We start from the raw sequence: 16,525 nt of genomic DNA on the forward strand, positions 1-16,525 counted from the left end.
AGTGGAATGGTTTGGTAGTAGAGGGAAGTAATGACATGAAATCCTGCAGTTGCTCATTTAGAGTACAAGGAAAAAGACTCAGGAGCAGTATGGACTTGATGTCAGATGAAAAAGTGTTTCAGACACCGGGTTACCACATTATATTTGCAAGCAAGTTTGTGGAAAAAAAAGAAAAGACAGGACAACACAATGCATAAAGTATGACCAACATATGAAAGCTGATCAAACGAAGATGCGAGTGCAATGGGGATTAAGATCTTTTCCACCATCAACACACATTCCTTCATCTCTTACACATGGACATTAAGCTGTTTTCCATATGCGTGGCTCCGCAGAAGAACAAATGGGCTAACCAATGAGACGTAACAGAAATCGTAATTGCTATTCGTCTCAGGATAGCAAATGGCTTTGGTGTTTGTTTGGTTCGCTGCACTGCGCGTGCCTCCTTTGCGATGGCTGACGTGCATGTTGAATTAAGTCAACGTCGAGGCGAGACGACTGCATTACAGACGAGCGGCGGTCCCGTTTGAATGGCTGCTTCGTTAATCTCATTCTTCATGGAAGCAACGCTTGAATTCATGATACAGGTTGACGCGATGGTTCTTTGTTCATAGAAGAAGGGGACATATTATCCATTCACCATTGGGAGGTGTTTGTTTGTGTCATTGGGAGTCTCCTTTATGGCTACATAATGTAGCAGAATTGTCCTACTGAGAGACTGTGTTCATGGGGAAATGTATTTTCATTTTGTCCTGGTGACTTAAAGGGCTGGTTCACCCAAATTTTATATATATATATATATATATATATTGGTGTTGAAAAATCACATGAAAAAAATTCAGAACTCTCCAGAAAAAGGGGTCCCTGGTACTCTAGATTTGCTAGAAATATCAGAGAACATTCAGGTTGTATAAGCTAGTTTCCTCACGCCTGATTCGACTGTTATCAGGGCATAAATAGGCGTCATCAGTCACTATAAGCACCATAGATGCGGGTCATTAGGGGCCTACTACGCCTACTATGTTGTAAAACTGAAAGGTGAAACTTAAAAGCAACACCTTCTAACATGTGAAACTGAATGAAACGATTAGGTTATTGAACTGCAACTTCTTTAGGTTTAGGCAATACAACTACAACTTATTTAGGTTAAGGCAACACAACGTCTTTAGGTCTAGACAACAAAACTACAACTTATTTAGGTTTAAACAAAAAAACGTCAACTTCTTTAGGTTTAGGCAACACAAAAACAGTTAAGTTTAGAGAAAAACACATTGTTTTTGTTTAAAATAACTACAAACACAACTACACATTGTTGGTTTCATACGGGATGCTAATTCTGGTCTTCTGGGTGAAAGTCCTGTGTTTTGTGTCCCATCAATCACCCCCAACATACACCCTTAATGGAGTGTCACACTGTCTATACTACAGTGCCTGACTTCCACTTCTGCTCCTGTCATGATTACTACGGTCGCTAGAGGTTGCTATCGTCTTCTTATATACCTTCTTTCAGTGATCTACCATGTGAATAGATGAAAAAAAATATTAGTGGGTGTAGTAGGCCCCTATTGACCCACATCTATGGGGCTTACAGCGACTGATAACGCCTATTTAATAGCCTGACAACAGTCTAATCGGCTGCACCTCAAGACAAGCATCTGTAATTCTACACATCAGTGGATGATGGGTATTTGCAGTGGTAAGAAGCTACTTATTCCACTCAGTATCTTCAGCATATAAGAAGAAGCTATAGCTGCAGAGTTTTATTTTGCCTGCTTCCACATACAGCGATGCATTACGCCTCGGCGCCTTTCATTTAAACAGCTTAGCAACCTGTCCAAACCATTTTTGAAACTTCCAATCCTGGCAACAATACAATCCCTCTGCTCCGCCTCGCTTTTAATGGGATTCATTTGTGTGATCACATTCGCAGAAACTATGCAGGATGTGTGACTTTTCCACGAGTGGAATTTCTGATCACAGCCAAGTGGGGGTCAGTCTAGTTGAATCTTATCAAACCGAGCGCTCCATCCATGTATTTTACAGGAGCTGCCGGCAGAACCTCTTGTGATCTCGGCTCACCTTGAAGTGGACCGTCCCCCATGTCCTCTGCACTCCGTGTCCCATACATAATCATCCGACATGAAATTTTAAAAGAAGAACTTCTCAAGCTACCACAAATTACCATTTGCCGGCTGTCTCGGTTAATATGCGGAGTCCCGTGTTGGGTGGCTTGTTAGGGAAGGGACCGACTTTGATTGATTGCGCTGTTTCCTACTCTCATTCATGTAGAAAATTGGCAAGGCCGAACACCTTAAAATGAGCCCAGAAGCATTCCACGGGGATATGGGAATGTTTATGTGTGTCTGTGAATGACTTCTACAGATTTTGTTCAACTCATACCTTTTTAGGCCTCTGCGATAGCCGTAGCCGGAGGCATTATGTTTTCGGGTTGTCCGACGGTCCGCCCCGGTTCTTGTGAACGCGATATCTCAGGAACGCCTGGAGGGAATTTCTTCAAATTTGGCACAAACGTCAACTTGGACTCAAGGATGAACTAATTAGAATTTGGTGGTCAAAAGTCAAGGTTACTGTGACCTAACACAACACATTTTTTGCCATAACTCAAGAACTGATATGCTAATTATGACTATTTAACACAAATGTCTAATAGAGCTGTGTATTGGCAAGAATCTGGCGTTAATGATACGTATACAGGGGTAACGATTCCATACATGAAAAGTATTGCGATACTTTAAGAAGGCGATACATTGCAATTTTAATTTAATTTTAGGACAACTGTAATAGTATAGAAACTCATCAGAAATACACCATTTTAGAATATGCAAAAACAACAAATGTATACTACATGTGATTATCATAAAGTGGGCATGTCTGTAAAGGGGAGACTCGTAACAATAGAACCCATTTTCATTCACATATCATCAGGTCAGAGGTCAAGGGACCCTTGTGAAAAATGCCATGCCAGTTTTTCCTCGCCAAAATGTAGCATAAGTTTGGAGCGTTATTTAACCTCCTTGGTTGGTACCAATGGATTCCTTAGGTTTTCTAGTTTCAGATGATGCCCCACTACAACATCCGGAAGATCAAATAGCGGTCGGTTATGTTAATGAAATATCAATATCGATAGTGTTTTGGAGGATCAATACAATATCGCACAATATAATATTGTGATACTTATATGTAACGATATTTTCTTACACTCTTAATGTCTAATAGGATAAAATGATGAAGTAATGACATTTCGGACAGACGTGGAAACTGCAAGTTGACCGGTTGAGGGAGGCATACAACCGCGAGGCGGTAATGCTAGTTGTTTTTTAACTTTTCCATTCCTTACACACAGTGCCAGGGGTGCTCAGATATTGACACAAAAGCTGCAGAACAACTCCGCTATGTCGGTACCAGACAAATATCACGAAGACTACCTGTTTATTATTTTAAAATCTCTCTTCAGGCTTCTTTTGTTTCACCCGCTGAAGTGTTTTATTAATGAACCTCAGGATGGTTGTAGCACCGACATCAAAGTTTCTCTATAATCCTGCTGTTTACTTGCCGCTTTCTGGGGAAATACCCTCAGAGTCATCACGCTGAACAAAATTTATTATAGAAGTTTTCCACCTCCGCTCGCAGCGTTGTGTTGTAGGTGGTGGTAGGGAGGTCTTTGATAAGGATTCGACACATGATTGGGATGCTGCTTATACAGTACATGCCTGTGTGGTTCACAGATTGGGAACTTGTTTGTGGATATGTGTGTGTGTGGGGGGGGTTAGCAGCAGTGAAGGGGTTCGTACCCTGAAGTTTGAATTTAGATTTGACCTCCGATCAAAATCCCAACTCGGTATCTTTCTAATGTTTTTCTTTCTCTCAGCCACTTCATCCCATCCACCTCCTACTCCGCCGCTCTCCTCCTCTTCTAATCCCATTATACCAGCTTCGATTTTAATGCCCCTCCCACACCCCTCTTTACTATCTCCCCTTCCCTGCTCGCTCTAACCAGAAGCTATGACTGAGATAGGAGAGGTAAGAGAGGGCAGCTTCCCCTGACACCGCATGAGGATGTGAGCAGAATAGCTTCACCCCCTCTTAGCACCATCATCACACACACACACACCTCTCTCTGCTGCTGTTAAATCCCAGTACAAGCACACAGCTCCACGGCCATATGGTCTCCCCCCCGCTCCCACGTTCTCCCTCTCCCACTGGGCAAACAGGCCTCGGAAAACAGCATTTCTCTCAGCCCGTTGTTTAGCCGCTGATCTCCCTTAAACAAATCTGTTTGCGAGTGTCATTACTTCTGAAAGCGTCTGTCGATATCATCACATTAAACTCTCAGCCGTTCGGGCATGCTAAAATTTAAAACAGACGCACACCCAATAGTCTCTCTGTCTCTTGTGTGTGTGTGTGTGCTGTCACTATGTGTTGTATACTGTTTTAATGAGACACAATGCCTGCATGCCTAAACAGGAAACAAGATGTTATATAAAAAAGCACTTGTCTTACCAAAACTAAATCACTAAGTGGGGCCGGATCAGAGAAGAGCATGCTATTAGGTCCAAGTCAGACACGTTATAGATTCACCTTATATGTCTGAATTACATTCTGGTTGGGTGTTGGCACTTATCCCCTAACAGGAAGCTACAGATTGAAATGTACGAGCGAAAACAGCAGTGAGTGAGCATTCCTGAGAAAGTCACACTCAACAATAATCGGGCCTTTTAGCCTCTCTTCTTCACTTCTTTGGTGTGACATTTTACAGGCCTCAGATTGGCAAAAATAAGTGTTTGTTTATTCAAACTGTTAAAGCACAAAGCAGATGATAGTTTTTTTTTATCTTTCTTCTTTCTAAGAACAAAACGGAAAACAAAAATGACAACACGTCCTCATACCTATCATACCTAAACAACAGAATCGTTCGCCAATGACTCCCAAAACGACATATATGACCGTCGGAAAGTACGTAGTTAACGTTGTGAATTGAAACAATTCAGGCAACAAAACTGCTTGGTTAGGTTTGGGTTAAAATAAGTATGTTTATTGCGTAACTTACGTTGCGCACGTAAATTAAGTACGTTACTTAAGTTAATTTTTAGGGCTGTCAAAGTTAACGCGATAGTAACATGTTAACGCAAATTCGTTTTAACGCCACTCATTTCTTGAATGCATTAATGTGACTTGCCGTTTGTTTGACCGTCCATTCACCCCAACTTTCCCCCTAAGCAGACTTTGTAATTCTTTATACTACACTACATCACATGACTTCCTCCTTTGCTCCTAAGTCATAATTACTACGGCCGCTAGAGGTCGCCACCTAACAATCAATGTAAACACGGGTCGTGATAACCTGCTTGTACAGACGACCTATGCGGACGTTTTATTTTGGGGGGGGGGGCAGTATGAAAAAAGAATCTATCCTACTAACAAGTGTCGTCTGTGTATCCAAAGCCTGATATAACCCTGTTATTCCTCTGTGCCATACAGCATACATCCTCAGTATGGAATCCAATTACCACGACAGGAAGGGAGGTTGGAAAGTACTGGACAGATACGCCCACATGCCTTTTTCCCTTTTGGTCTCTTCATGAGAATAGCTGACAATATAGAATAATTTAGACCTTAACTTATAAGTTTGTATTGAAATGTTGGAGCCAAAACATAGTGAAATAATGGCCTAAGTATAGAGCTAATATACTGATTCTGTAAGGTCTGTTACTCGGCAATTAAAACTTTGCTGACATTAGTTACCATAAGCTACTGGTCATACCAGACCAGGCGAGGCTCTGCAGCAAACACCTCTGAGTGTAATGACTGGAGAAAACGTGCCTTTTATTGCTAATAACTTCAACTTTATATTTGTAGGAGGAAGAATGTCTTATTTTGTCTTTCAAATGTTACATAGTCGTGCTTTAATAAATTGATTTAATAAAGATAGATGCACATGCACATACACAAATTAAGAGTGCTAGCTTTATAGTAGTGTTTGTATGCCATCCACCAAACAGCTGTATTTTCATTCTGGCTTGGGTAACCCTATCATAGAGGGACGGGCAAATAAACCATGGCGTCCAAGTAGGGATGTTTATAATTAACCGTTTAACCATTAACCGACATTAAGAATTGTAAACAATTATTGCTTTTAATCGGTTGAACGGTTAAACAAATATAAAAAATTAAATCAAAAGCTGAGCAAAATTCAGAGGAGCGGCTTGTCACTTAAAGGAGAATAGCTGGTGCACCTTAACAGCCCACCTTAAGTGAGCCTGAGCACGAGATGTTGCTAACTCCGGGGTTAACCACCTTCACATTAATCACCGGGCGGCTGGCAAGCAAGACACAGGAGCTTGGCTCGGGTCTTGAGGAGTTGTAGCATTTATTCACCGACAAATAAACTGTACACACATTGCACTGCTACGTTCACAGCTATAATGCCACCAATAACCCCACACTCACCGCCGCCACACACACACGGTCTGTCGGACACTTTCTATCATTACTCTTAAACTCTCCCGGTCGGGTGTACTGGCGGCTCAGTTGTTTGTTTTGCACATACACTGCAGCTGGTGATAAATGATGGATTTAACCTGTTGGTGCATCAGTTTATCGTTGCAGCTGGGCGGCTTGTTAGGCACTAAAAATAGCACGGCTGCATACGACGCACTAATCTTGTCGGTTAACGGTTAATAACCGGTTAACGATAGTCAGCTATCGGTTAGAAAAAAAATTCAAAATTATTTCATGCATTACTTACATGTTTCTAGAGGTTGCATATCCGAAGCAGCTCATAAAATACCCCAGATATGTATGATATGAAGATTATATGCCCCAAATTGCTAAATAAAATAATAAACCTTCGTTTTGTGTCATCAAACTTTATTTCCCCTTTAATCAGGACATAATTGTGTCTACTTAGTGTGTTTCCATCTGTGACGCATAAAAAAAAAAAAAGTTTGTCAAAGAAAAAAAGATTTCACATTATTGCAGTTTTCAAAGAAGCTATATCATACGTCTTCAGCAAAGCTGCTTACTTTATGAAATGACTGTGTACCAAAGCTGAGCAGGCTGTGTTTTGAAGACAAGAAGAATGAAACAGGTGTCCACACATAAATCAAGACTGTAAATCGTGACTGAGATTTGGCCACATTGTGAAGGGCGGCATAGAAAGGTTTTTCTTCGTATGTGTATTTGATGTTCTGTACAGTACAATACACATGTTGACATTTCTTAGAAAAATGTGAAGAGTGCTTGACGAGAATAAAAGAAAAGAGAACCAAAGAGGCTACCATTGCTCTTTATTCTGCTCTCCTCAGCTGTTCTGGAGTTCACTTTAATTTGCAGTTGTGTATTGTGAAGTTCGCTGTGAAAATCAATATCAAGACTTCAGTAGTTATTCAACATGTTTTCTCTTCAAAAGCCGCTTTAAACTCTTTTTTTTAAAGCTTTATTTGTTTTTATTTATTTATCTTTTTGAAAGCAGCAGAACAGACTGCATGCTGATTACAGATGGAGCCAAATTAAAATTCACAGCATAGCGCATCATAGCCCCCGACCAGCATGTTGTCAAGACTCGGGGAAAGCTGGTTTCTATGCTGGGTTGAGCAGTGACTCAGCATAAGATAAAACACCTCGAGCCATATAAATCGCTGCATGAGTCTGGCCTGCAGAGAATCAGAACATGCTGAAATATGTTATAAAAGTGAAATCAAACTGTTGAAAAAGTAACTCCTAAAGTCTACTCATCAGAGGGTCAAAAACACACCATTACATGCTATACAGTAATTCTATGCAGGGTTTGAATATCCACTTCATACTGAAAAAGATTAAAAGAATTAAAGGAATAGTTATGGGAAATCTGCTTATTTGATTATTTCATGTTTAACCTGTCCTAATGGGAGATACAGGTAGGTAGCTAACAGCTGGCAATGCAGAAGTGCCTTAAACTTGCATTCTCTCTAACAGCCAGCAGGGGGCGACTCCTCTGATTGCAAAAAGAAGTCTGATTGTATGGAAGTCTATGAGAAAATGAGGCTACTTCTCACTTGATTTATTACCTCAGTAAACATTGTAAACATGAGTTTATGGTCTCAATTGCTAGTTTCAAGTCTTCTTCAATACAGCATGATGTTCATTTAGTAAATTATGGTCCCATTAAGAGTCAAATAGACCATAAAGCAGGGGATGCTTTAGGGCGGGGTTACCTTGTGATTGACAGGTCGCGTCTGGGGGTTGTCTTTGTTTTCGTCTTACAACTTTATCCCTTTCACAGTGTGTTTTCAGTTCATGAAAGTTAATGTTAACATTTTGGTCTTATTCAGTTGTACTTAGCTCCACCCTCTCGTGTCACTTCTGGTTGCAAAAAAACAAGATGGCCACGGCCAAAATGCTAAACTCAAGGCTTCAAAACAGGTGTGGGGTGTGGGTGTTCAAATTCAAAATGCAGGATTTTCATGTGGACTCTTCCTCATGAATTCTGTGGACGTGTGTGAGACATTGACAGTGGGTTAACTGAACTGATCAGGGCTTAGACATTCGATTGCGTTTACCATAGCTGATGATAGCAACTGGCGGTTAAGAGACAAAAGCGGACACACAACAAACAACAATAAATCTTTTTTAATATGGCGTGGCAAAGGACACAGCTTCAGTTTACCTGCTCAACAGTCTCCCCTTTAATATTCAGTTTATTTAGGTACGTTATCATCTTCTGAATAATCTCATATCCCGTTCGGAAGATTCTCAAATATAAAAGCCAAGATATTACAATATGTGCCATATTGTGGCCTACCTTTTTGAGTGATGGTTTTCGTGATCTATTCAAGCTTGGTTTCCATGGTGATATTGAGATTACTCTCCCCATGCCACACATATAAACATAAAAATGCAGGAGAGGGATATATGAGATTCATATTGACAGTGTATCGCAAATAAAGCCTTGGCCACATCTCAGCTCCTGTGAAACTCCATGCCGAGAGTGTTTGCTTTAACAGCCTAATGGACATTTTGGTATGACTTACATATGGTGTAAAATCGATAAAAGCATTCCCCAAGGACACAAAACATATTCAGAACATCATGTATCCACTAAAGATATAGAACATAAATGTTTTATTATGTGAAAGTTGTCTCCTAACCCTCTCTCAAGTCTAAAACGCCGTGTTTGCTGTGTGAAATGGATACTTCACAGCCCCCTTCAGAAATCAGCCTCACTTTGGTGTAGTTGGAGGACAGGCTTGAAGGACGACCTCCATGTGTTCACATTGGAATAATGATCTGGAAATTAGCACCCTGTATCCCCCTTGTACACCCTCTCAGCCGCCGCGCTCTCAGCTCAAGAATGTCGTGTTCTCTTTAATAGTCGTTTATTACAGCTAAGTTTGGGGAATTCAGAATCAACAGCTCCAAAGTAATTTCTGCTTATCGCCATGCCCTCTGGTGACCGCGCAATGTGACGATTGTTATCGTCGTCTCGGCGGAACAGAGTTTAGAGAGAGAGAGAGAATACACTTGTGGCTTTACAACCTCTGTGAGAGCAAACTCAGACACAGACTGCATTCTGGGGTGAGATTTGGGATGTGGAGGTTTCTCGTTAAAAGTTTTGGGTGTTTTTGTAATCGTACATCTTGTTGATGCATTCGTTTATTTGTATTTAGTTGAGAAAATCTCAATACTAAAGGAAAAGTCCCGATAAAAACAGATGACTGCAAGGTCTCAGGGTTATCCAGAGTAACAACGACACTTATTCTGGAAAGAGACATTGCAGTTGATTTGAGTTGAAGGCCTTGAAGGAGGTTAAGTTTTCACCGGCGTTGGTTTGTTTGTTTGTCTGTTAGCAGCATTACTCCAAAAGTTTGCAATGGATTTGAATGACATTTTTTAGAGTGGTGGAGTGTGGCACAATGCATAATCCATTTGATTTTGGTGGCGATCCGGATCATGATCCGGATTGATGAATTGTTTTAAGAATTCCGATCAACCTGAGCATTAATATCACATGGTATAACACATGCACAATGAAGCTGATGACACGTTGATGACGCATGACCAGGCCTTCTTCCTTCTTCGAGCAGAGAGATACGTGTGTGGATGTGTGTGCGGGAGCTGCTGGCCGTCCGCGGTGAGAAAGAAAAAAGCGGTAGATGACGGGATGAGAGACAACGTAGTGTAACGTTATACAGACATAACAAGGCTGCTGAATGAGAGAGGCATCCGCCGATACGTTACACGGAAACACACCGTGTTAATAAAAAGCCGACCACCTCACGGTACCGCCAGCTGTGAGCTGTTTTTAAAGTCACACACCTTGGCGGAAGTCTTCGGTCTCCGAGTGCCATTCTAGTTGATTTAAGTGATTATTAGAGAGAGCTCTCCAGACCTATGACAGTTAAAACATGATTTATGAGGGTTTACAAAGTCAGTATGGGCACTGTGTATGAATTGAATTTTTTTTTTCTTGAATATTTTATCGATCGACAGCCCTAATTCATTCATATATTTCATAGAAGCTTTATTTATGCTACAGAATTAATTGTTGTGCAATGTTAAAACCACAGTTGGGTCACAGTCTGATAGCAATTACGGTAGTGGATGCTATTCTTATCTGAGAATGTGGATAGTAAACCCTAGGAACAGACTTCACATTATCAGAGAGACCAATTAAAAAACTCCTCGATGAGAGATTGCACTGGAGTTGCAGCAGCTAGCGGAGCAGCGGCGAGCCCAGAGGTGATGTCAGGACTTCGGCCTCAACTCTCCTCACCTCGACTGCGTCAGCAGAAAACTTAGAGACCGAAATCTAATAACCCGGACGAACAGAATCCAAACTATCTGCATTAATAGATACCACTAGAAGTTAATCATCAATTTATTTAATTTTTTTTTTAATGGATGAGCTGACCGGTTGATATATCATTGTAGTAACAGCAGGCACAAAAAAGAGCCTGGTGACATTGTTAGCACCAAGCTGCAGCCTGGAAGTCCCAGAGGGCCTGTACGAATCTGTTGCAGCTCCAGTTTAACACGAAGCCCCCTCATCTTGTAGCAGCAGCGCTCTCCAATAAGATGAATGATTTCATCCCGCCACTGACACTTCACTGTGATGTTATTGCCTGGAACAGTACAGAACCTCCCTGCTGGGTGCTAAAATCTGACAGCGTTATATTGCGGGATTCTCACCAAAAACAGAAAAGCAACAATGTGCCCGGCATGTCCCTAAAACTGCACCAGACAGACTACTTTACTGCTGTTTGTTTATTTCTACATTAATCTTGCCACAGAAAGTATCAAATTCTTCATTTATTTTTTATTCTTAAACCCCCTGTGAGGATTTTCTAATTATATCGCTTGGATAAGCAGAGGTCTTTTCATAACGTGGGAGTCATCTCATTTGAATGCAATCTATATGTAAGCAAACCTGCGTCAGCCACAAAACAGACTCTGAATTCTCGGTAATCTATCAAATTCTGGCAGTCCGAATGCTCTGTCAATCAATTAGGGAATTGGAAAAAAAAAATGCTTTGTCCTGGGATCCTCTGTGGCGGTATACTGCCCATTCGTTTGTGCTTGGATTAAAGATCAGGCTTAAGATGCAATGTCCATTTAATTCTGAGCAGAATTGAAACTCCTTTAAACGAAATGGTTCAGCGATCTGCATTCAGAGGAGGTACACTAATAATGCGGCCTAATCAGATCACTTTGATCCATTTTAATGCCGGTGGGTGGCCGCTCTCTCCTTTCAATCTCTCCCTTTCCACCACTCCCTTTATTGCTTCTGCATTTCTCTGTCTTCCTCACCACCTCTTACTCTCTCCATCTTTCTTCCTTCCTCCCCTGCTATACCTATCTGTCTGCCGGGTGGTACTGCACACGGTCCCGTGCAGCAAGACGGCGGTCTCATTAATCCCGCTCTCATGGCAAACTAGTCCCCAGGGGAGAGAGAGAAAGAGAGAGACCACTTTTTAAAAAGTGCCCTGTCACACTCTGGCACATCATTTGCATTTAGGTTAAAACCAGTCGGGACTCTTAAATCGTATCTCGTGGGCAGAAGGGGAACTCCCTCTCCACTGCGGCATGAGGGCATCCGTTATTGTCAGGCCAATCTTATTATACTCTCAAAATTACAAACACACACACACACACACACTGCTGTGTCACAGGAAACACATTAAGTGTTTTTGTTTGTAAGCAGGTTGTAATCTATATAAGGGGTTATGGCTATTATCCAGCATGCAAGTGTTTCCTTTGCTAGTAATCAGCGTAATGGGATGTCTGACAAAGGAGGTGGTGTACAGTCACACGGCGGGGAAGTGAAGCGCTAGCCGGGACTGCATTGTAATCTTATGTATGCACAATGTGTGCACAAAATATTAATGGTGCCTGCTCTTACCATGAATAGTTTAAGCCAGGTAAGTGCTTACATACATGGTGTTGGCCATTTAAATATGAAACATTGGTAGGCGAGCTACTTTAAGAAAGTGGGATATTAAAAAATAAAGATATTTATCAGGATAACGAGGCTAAAAGTCGACCGCTACGCAAAGTCACGCCATACATCAGACCGGCAATACATCATCCAGAGTAAGCTTGCATGACCACGCCCGCTTTTGGGAGAAAACAATCCCTCATAGACGGTAACAGAAGAAGTTGAAACATGTCTCCAAACTTCTACTTTAAACAAACTGGTAATAGTAATAACACTATGCTGAAGAGTTGCTGTGTTGTTTATTGCACCAACAATAAATCCCAAAAATCTCTGATTTATTCCTCTGCCATGTGCTAAAAAAGATCTAATAGAGGGGCTTCATGGCTCCAAGCTATAGACCAGACCAGCATGGCTTCATGGCTCCAAGCTATAGACCAGACCAGCATGGCTTCATGGCTCCAAGCTATAGACAAGACCAGCATGGCTTCATGGCTCCAAGCTATAGACCAGACCAGCATGGCTTCATGGCTCCAAGCTATAGACCAGACCAGCATGGCTTCATGTCTCCAAGCTATAGACCAGACCAGCATGGCTTCATGGCTCCAAGCTATAGACCTGACCAGCATGGCTTCATGGTTCCAAGCTATAGACCAGACCAGCATGGCTTCATGTCTCCAAGCTATAGACCAGACCAGCATGGCTTCATGGCTCCAAGCTATAGACCTGACCAGCATGGCTTCATGGTTCCAAGCTATAGACCAGACCAGCATGGCTTCATGGTTCCAAGCTATAGACCAGACCAGCATGGCTTCATGGCTCCAAGTTATAGACCAGACCAGCATGGCTTCATGGTTCCAAGCTATAGACCAGACCAGCATGGCGTCATCTCCGAGGCTGCGCTCCCTTTTGGGGGAAAGAAACTCGCCGTCACAGGAGAGAAAATAACAAAAAGCTGTTGTGTAGCGGGTTAACCGAGGCTTTCACACTGAGATTTGAGGCACATACGATACGTGAATATCCACTGTCAGTGTGCTAAATCGATAAATGATATGTTGAAAGTGTTAGCATGCTAACATATGTTACTTAGTGCTAATGAGTGCTAAACAGTACAGTACCATCTGAGGCTGACAGAGCATCATTAGTTTTGCAGGTATTTGCTTATAAACCAAAGTAAAGGTTTGTGTACTTGTATGACCTCTCCCTCACAGATTAATCAGATCCATCTCAACATTTTGATGTCTCGCCATGAAAAACTTGACTCTACATGGTCAGATCTTTTCCAAATTTAACACATTTGATGAGTCCCAGCCTGAAGACATCAACAGGCCTATTTTGAATCATACTCATAGCGCCACCTAGTGGCAACAGGCAACTGTGTTTAACAAACTCCTTAGAAAAGTAAATGTTAGACCCTCCCTTCCTTGTCTACGCCCATGTCTTTCTAACAGCTTGCTCCCAGTGTGTAACAACACTCTGATCCCTAATGATATGTGTCATTATGCTAAGGCATGAATTACAGACGCCAGATGAAGCGAACCAAACAAAATAATTTAAAAGCCCCGGATCAATTGAGACCTACATTGTGCAGGTGCAAAGGTGGTGTAACTCGATACATGTCCCTGAAGTTTTGCACACTGTGTAGTAAAAGCCTGTGATCAGCAGTAAAATCTTGCTTGCAACTACATCTCAGGCAGTAATCAGTGTAATGTTATGGTGTAGCATGGGGTTAGCGTGCGTTTATATATAGATCTCTACACAAGGCTTTGCAGAGATAAGTAGGTTTTGTGTCGTGGAAGCTTGATGTGTTGAGCGTTTGATGCTTTACCTCGACGCCGCTCCGTCGCCTTCCCCTGGCTTTCCAGTCCTTGTTGTTCCCGTCCTAATTCTCATCTCCCATGCTAACACAAGTGCCTTAACTTGCTGCTTGAGTCACTCAGTTCTGGGCTTTTTTTTCTTTTGATCAGGCATAATCCTCATTATTATTTACAAGCCGTGATTCCTCCCCGCAACCATCGCTGCGCCGCAGCGCGAATGAACCAGCACATCGTATGGACTTTGATCAATTATGGACTATTCGCTAATGGACTGTGTCCCTTCAGAGCAAACCCCACCATCCCTTTTCTCCTCTGCATTGTGCTTGCACCGCTTCTCTGTTCAGCTCGTTGTGACATCTGTGTGTTAAAATGAGCTTTAAATAATTTGATAGCTTGTATACCAGCAGAGCTGGCACAATATATCGGGTAATAGATTTGTGCTCAGCGCTGGGTCATGCTAGCAATTAGTGTAATAGTCTGTTTCATGGCTGAGAGTCCAAAGTAACCCATAAACAGGATAAGGGTGAGTGCTGTGTACCGGCCTGCAGATCTTTGGCATTAAACAGGACCTGATCTGATCTGCAAATTCCCTAATTAGAAATGTGAAAGAGAATGAGGGCCTCATCTACCAACAGCGGGAACTATAAACCAGTAATAAAATAATGCATTGAATAGCCATTACTTTGTAGGTGAGAGAATGAAGCACATAAAGCATTTTCAGTTAATAAAACATCTGTTTTCAGCTGTCTTACAATGCGTTTTTCAGATACTCATTGGGGTGTTTAAAGGTCCAGTGTTTAGGATCTGACGGTATCTAGTGGTAAGGTGAGGAGACTGCAACCAACTGAAGCCTTTCACGTGCGCCAAGCACGTTGGAGAGATACGGTGGCCGATGCGAAAACGCGAATGGCCCTCTCTAGAGCCATTTGGAGCAGAGGCTAACTGTGAGTGACTGAATGAAATGGGACGATTATTCGAATAATAATCAACTAATTTCCAGTGATTTTCGAATAGTGTTTTTGCTTGGAGTGCATCCTTTGATCTGAAATGACCAAATCATTCCTTACTGGGTGAGGACCGCTGTAAGACTAGTTAAACCAAAACATCTGGCCAAGAACACCTATTCGGTTCCAGCAGCAGCCTACTGGAGCAGCTTGTTTGTAGAGTTGGAGGTGGGCTTCAGTCTGGAGTTCCCGGTTGCACTTTCTGTGATCCCTGTTTGGATTTATGTCTTCACGTCGGCGCTCTTACCTCTCATGACTTATGAGCCTGATGCATCTTTGCTACTCTTCACACTTACATAACAGAGAATCACCCATAAAGCTCTGTCATGCATTCATAACGTTTCCCCGTATCCGCGCTGTGTGTGTTTTGGCGTACATCACTAATATTTCAAACAGCGAGGAGTGTCTGAGGAACTGAGGTGTGACACAAGGCACAACGTCTCTTATGCTCCGCTGCTTCCATGAAATCACTGTTTACTCATCTTTATCTTTTGAGTTTCCTGGGATTTTTGTTTCTTCCCAACATGGATAAAAGCTGACAGAGTGGTTTAAGGTATAGAAAGGGGTGCTGGTTGGCGCTGGCTATAAATGTAATTGACCACCATTTAATCATACACCCTAAGATTCCTATTGCAGTACAAAAGAGAGAACTTTTGAGCTAAATGCTATCAACATGTTACATTTTTATAATTAGCAGGTACGATGGCAACCATTTATGTTTAGTGTGTTAGCATGCTAATACTTGCTAATGAGCACACAACAATATACCGGTGACCCTCTAGCATGACCTCATGGGGATGCTTAGTTGAAAAGACAGAGGATCACCAAAGGCAGTACGATACATCGTCTGGGAACCATGAACGTCTCTATCAAATGTGCGCCAATTCATCCAGTAGATGTTGACGCATTTAACTGGAAAAGTGAAGATCTTTGATCTGGTGGTGGCGCTATTTACAACGTCAGGCGATTGATAAAGTCAATCAGGCTTGGGCGGTATTACTAGGGGTGTAAAAAGAAGTATCGATACACATGAGTATCGCGATATTATGTTTTGCAATACTGTGTCAAGTCTCCAAAATGCTGTATTGATTTTTAATTAACCTATTAAAAATCCGACAGCCTGCTGGCAGCCCGCCACCATTCTGTCTTTCGGAGGGTGTAGCGGGCTCAGTTTTAAAGGCATCATATGAAACTAGAAAACCTAGGAATCCATTGGTACCATGTCATAGTTGGATGTAATAAAGTGTTAAAATTAACAAAAAGTCAGTAACAAA

The 16,525-nt window shown here is 41.9% G+C and overlaps 1 protein-coding gene across 6 annotated transcripts in view; it reads left to right on the forward strand.

Moving 5' to 3' along the window:
- astn1 (astrotactin 1) overlaps positions 1 to 16,525 on the forward strand; it is a 418,066-nt gene that overhangs the window by 57,574 nt on the left and 343,967 nt on the right. The window lies entirely within an intron of this gene.

Source organism: Sebastes fasciatus, chromosome 11 (assembly GCF_043250625.1).
Source record: "Sebastes fasciatus isolate fSebFas1 chromosome 11, fSebFas1.pri, whole genome shotgun sequence".
Lineage (NCBI taxonomy): Eukaryota > Metazoa > Chordata > Actinopteri > Perciformes > Sebastidae > Sebastes > Sebastes fasciatus.